Genomic DNA, 5,785 nt, shown 5'->3' with positions numbered 1-5,785 from the left:
CAAAAGATAGTTTTGGATATTATTTTTATTTGTCTACTTCATAAAAGGTTGTGATAAGTAGAGATGCCACATTTCTTGAACAACAGTTAATTCAAGGAGGCAAAGGAAGGCAAATAGAGTTGGAATTGGAGAATTCTGACCAACCAACAAATCAGATGGATATAGATCCATCTAGTCAACCTACACCCGTTGATGAAACATCTACAACTGTTCCTCGTAGAACAACCAGGTATCTCACCCACTAGTGATATATGGTTTCCTTCATGAAGAAGAACAAGAGTTGTCTACTCATGAAGAAGTAGATCATGGAGATGATTCACTTACCTATGAAAAAGCTATATCAGATATAGACTCTTCAAAATGGATTGATGTTATGAAATCCGAGATTGATTCCATGTATAAGAATCAAGTTTGGGATCTTGTTGACCCACCTGAAGGTATTGTACCTATAGGGAACAAATGGGTTTTCAAGAAGAAAATTGGTTCTAATAGAAAGGTAGAGACCTATAAGGCAAGGCTAGAAGCGAAAGGGTTTCGCTAAAGGCAAGGAATCGACTATGAGGAAACTTTCTCGCCTGTTGCCATGCTTAAATTAATAAGGATTCTATTAGTAATAGCTGCATTCTATGATTATGAGATTTGGCAGATGGATGTCAAAACAGCTTTTCTCAATGTATATATTGAAAAAAACATTTTCATGGAACAACCTAGGGGTTTTGAATCCCAAGATGGTTCCAAGATATGCAAGCTGAAGCAATCCATTTATTGGTTGAAGCAAGCTTTGAGGAGTTGGAACATCCATTTTCATGAAGCCATTAAATCATTTGGTTTTATAAAAAATGAGGATGAGCCATTTGTATATATGAAGGTTAGTGACCTTGCTATCACTTTCCTTGTTTTATATGTGGATGACATACTACTGATGTGTAATGACATAGGTATGTTGACAACTGTAAAGGTATGGTTTTCAAATACATTCTCCATGAAATACTTAGGGGAGGCAACCTATATTCTTGGGATTCGCATCTATAGAGATAGAGCGAAAAGAATAATTGGTTTATCCCAAAGTCTATACTTGGAAAAGGTGTTAAAGAGGTTTAACATGCTTAATTCTAAGAGAGGATTGTTACCAGTGAGACATGATATCCATCTTTCTAAAGAGATGTCTCCAAAGACACCTAAAGAAAGAGATAAAATGGCCAGGATTCCATATGCTTCAGCTATTGGAAGTTTAATGTATGCAATGTTGTCTACTAGGCCGGATATTGCATATGCTGTTAGTTCGACTAGTAGGTATCAATCCAATCCAGGTTTGGAACACTGGATAGCTGTAAAGAATATCCTTAAGTACTTGAGAAGAACTAAGGATTTATTCTTGATCTATGGAGGTGGAGACTTGCAATTGGATGGTTATACTAATTCTGATTTCCAATCAGATATCGATGATAAAAAGTCTACCTCTGGATATGTGTTCATTTGTAATGGAGGTGCAGTCAGCCAAAAGAGTTCCAAATAGAGTACGACTACAGATTCCAATACAGAGGCTGAGTATATTGCTGCATCAGATGCTACAAAGAAAGCTGTTTGGATAAAGAAGTTCGTGACAGAACTTACAGTAGTTCCTTCCATTGAGTCAGCAGTTCCACTACACTGCGACAACAATGGAGCGGTCACACAAGCTAAGGAACCAAGGTCTCACCAGAAATACAAACACATAGAAAGGCGCTACCACCTTATTAGAGAAATAGTTGGGCGAGGCGATATAGCCATGCAGAAAATAGCATCAGCTGAAAATCCAGCTGATCCATTCACTAAGCCTATGTCACAGACTCAGCTAGACCGACATCTTAAGAAGATGGGTCTAAGATATTGTAATGAATGGCTCTAGTGCTAGTGGGAGATTGTTAGTAGTATGCCCTAGAGCATATCATTTAGTATGTATCTTGTACATTTTTATTAATAAAAGGCATTTCCACTTTTCCATTTACATAATATATTTATGTGTAATAGAAAAGGTCCATTGATATTTTGTTAGAAATTTTATTCTTAAGTTATTAAGAATATGAGTGACAGTATTTCTAGTACAAAGTATCATAAATAGGTTCACAATCGAGGATACTTCATAATAAGGATATGACTTATCCAGAAAGATTGTATTCATGTTTGTTCCCAAGTTATTTATATGAGATATAAATAAGATGGAATAGTGAGTCTCATGCCATATAACAAACATGATAGGCACTTATACATGATAACTAGGCCGAACCAGTGACACTTATGACAAGCACATGGAGTTTACTCTTGCCGATGCATTGTCATAAATCATATCAGTGCATATAATCTTTAGACCTGAGATAGCACAGTTATCTTATATATAGGTGGTTTGAGTTTGATACTGCTTTCATACTTGTACTGTGTATGGATATATGGGCATGTGTTGGCTCCTACTAGTTATATATGGAGGTAGGTGTTGATCAAGATGGAATCTGTTTCTCTAAGTAAATAGAGATAAAATCCTATGTTCATTTTATTGTTCTTGATGTTTCAAGTTCCTGGCCAGGACAGATAGATTTAATCAGAAAAGAGTTTCTGATGAGAAAATCTTTTTAATCAAGAACTGGAATTAAAAGAGAACATAATATTCATAGCAAATGGAGTTTGACATAAACCATGACTCCAGCTTGAGTTGAGATTTTGTAACAGAGAGATTCTAGTGCATGGTAACATATGATTATAGGTTCATTTATGGGGTGGCCATGGCATGCTATGCTAGGTGTTAACCATGGTCTATGAGGTGCATAAAATGATTTAAAGAAATCATTTATGGTAAGAAAGAGTTCTGATGATAGTAAGAGTTGATATTATGTCTCATTGCCAATTAGTGATGAGCCTAGTAAGTCACACACATACAGAAGTAATCACCTAATTAAATATGATTTAATTAATTAATTAAAGAGTTTAATTGATTAATTAAATAGATTTGGTTTGCAATTAGATTGCAAAGTCCCTAGCATGACTTGAAACCAAATCTAGGTTATTGGATGTATAGTATAAGTTAAATTTATTTTTAAAGTGTTTAAATATGAATTTAATTAATGAAAAATTAATTAATAGAGATTAATTAATTAATTTATATTTGATATAAATTGATTAGAAGAAGATAAATAATTATTTTGGGTTGAGAACTCAAAATTAAGACATAGGGGCATTTTGGTCATTCACAGGGTGACATGTGGCACCATGAGATGGTGACTCATGGCATTACACATTAGCTTGCCAAATGTCTTTTAAACATGTAAGATGATTAAAATTAAGATTAAATATAGATTTGACATTTGGCACAATGTGATTAGGTCAATTAAACCTAGAACCAATCAGAGGGTGACATGTGGCAAGGGTTTTATGTGTTGACCTACCTATATAGGTGTTGTTATGAAAAAAAAAAAAAAAAAAAAAACCAGCAGTATCCTCCTTTGTGCCACCACCTTGAAGCTCCCATTCTCTCTCTTTCTTCATCTCTCATCTATTCCAAGAGATTAGCAAATAATCTCTTGAATTAAAAATGCTAGAAATTGTTTCTAGTGTCCTATTTACATCTTTGATCTCTTAAAAGGCAAAACTTGATTTTCTAATTAATAGAAAAAGCTTTAGAAGCTGTTCAAGGGCTACCATAGGTTTCTTGGTGTGGACAAGCTAGAGGGACAACATCTGGTGTCCTGAAGACGCATCCGAAAGGCACAAATACACTGCAGTGCATCAAGAGGTTAGTGTATTTGTTCTTGATTTAATCTAGGGTTCTAAAATTAATCTAATTAATTCTAAAATTTTAAATGGCAAATACAGATCCAAAAACATATTAAAAGAGTTTTAATATGTTGTTTATCATTGAAATCAAATAGATAAAAAATAAATCTTGCATGATGCATGTGACCCTAGGTGAAAATTTTTTGAATTCAATGGTATAAACTTGTGTTTTTCATGCTTCTGCTCCTTCGATAGCAATGGGTATATATGATGGCAAAGCAGATCTTAAGGCGGGGTTACTTCTGGACCACTTTGGAAAAGGATTGCATTGAGTACTTTCGGAGGTGTCACAAATGCTAAATTTATGCTAATCAGGTAAATATCTCGCCTTATCAGCTCTACAATCTCATCTCACCATGGCCTTTTGCAATGTGGGGTATCAATGCAATCGGTCTGATTAATCCAAAAGCATCCAATGGACACAGATTCATTTTAGTGGCCATTGACTACTTTACTAAATGGGTTGAAGCTACTTCATATGCTCACATCACTCAAAACACCCTTTTGAAATTCTTTAAGAATAATATTATCTGCCGGTATGGTCTTCCTGGAGAGATTGTCACTGATAATGCCAAGAATCTAAATTGTTCAAAGATTCAGAAGTTGTATGATCAGTATAAGATACGACATCTCAATTCATCACCATATCGACCCCAAATGAATGGAGCTGTAGAAGCTGCCAATAAAAATCTCAAGCGGATAATTGGAAAAATGATAGTCACTTATAAAGATTGGCATGATATGCTTCCCTTTGCCCTTCATGCTTATCGAACTACGGTATGAACATCGACCGGGGAAATTCCATATTCTCTAGTCTACGGGATGGAAGCTGTTTTGCCAATAGAGGTTGATATTCCTTCTTTAAGGGTTTGAAAAGAGGTAGAACTAGATGAGATGGAATGGGTTCAATCAAGGTTAGATTAGCTGAATTTGATAGATGAGAAAAGACTGACAGCAGTATGCCATGGGTAGTTGTACCAAATAAGAATGTCCAGAGCATTCAACAAGAACGTATGCCTACGTGAATTCCAATCAGGAGATCTAATTTTAAAGAAGATCTTCCCGAATCAAAGCGATTCCTGGGGCAAGTGGTCACCAATGTACGAAGGGCCTTATGTGGTTAAAAAAGAATTTTCTGGCAGTGCACTCATCTTAACTCACATGGATAGAGAACAATTACCAAGGCTGGTAAATGCAGATGCTATAAAAAGATATTATGCATAAAAAAAAGAAAAAATAAAAAAGTAGGAGCGAAAACCCAAAAGGGCACTCCCAGTAAAATCAGGGAAAGGAGGCGAAAACCCGAAAGGGCGCTTTTCTGCAAAATGAGCGAAGAGTGAAAATCTGAAAGGACGCACTGAAAAAGAAAGTAAAAAAAAAAAAAGAGAGCTAAAAGTGAAAACCCAAAAGGGCACTTCTAGTCAGAAATGGTAAAAAGTAAGGAAAGAGCCAAAAGGGTACTGGAGAAAATCATGAGCTAAGCCTCGAAACTCATTCTGGCATTTTTCATTAATCGTTTATCTTTGGAATCTTATTAAGTAAACTTTATCTGGAATGACACCCCGCATCAGATTTGCTTTGCGAGCCTTTAAGGTATATACACAAAGGTTATTTACAATAGTTGGTTAAGTCAACTTCAAGTTGATTTTAATTTTCAGCATTTAATTTCCTTTTATCAACCTCTGAATTCAAGATTCAAGTTGATTTTAATTTTTAGCCCTTTAATTTAATCCAAGTCGATTTTAATTTTCAGCATTTAATTTCCTGTTACCAACCTTTAGATTCAAGATCTAAGTTGATTTGAATTTTCAATATTTTTTCCTTGTTATCAACTTCTGGATTTAAGATCCAAGTTGATTTTAATTTTCAGCATTTAATTTCCTGTTACCAACCTCTGGGTTCAAGATCCAAGTTGATTTTAATTTTTAGCACTTTAATTTCCTGTTATCAACCTCTGAATTCGAAATCCAAGTTGATTTTA

This window comes from Hevea brasiliensis, chromosome 15, assembly GCF_030052815.1.
Source record: "Hevea brasiliensis isolate MT/VB/25A 57/8 chromosome 15, ASM3005281v1, whole genome shotgun sequence".
Lineage (NCBI taxonomy): Eukaryota > Viridiplantae > Streptophyta > Magnoliopsida > Malpighiales > Euphorbiaceae > Hevea > Hevea brasiliensis.
The sequence above is the reverse complement of the archived record's forward strand: the minus strand, read 5'-3'. Positions refer to the sequence as shown.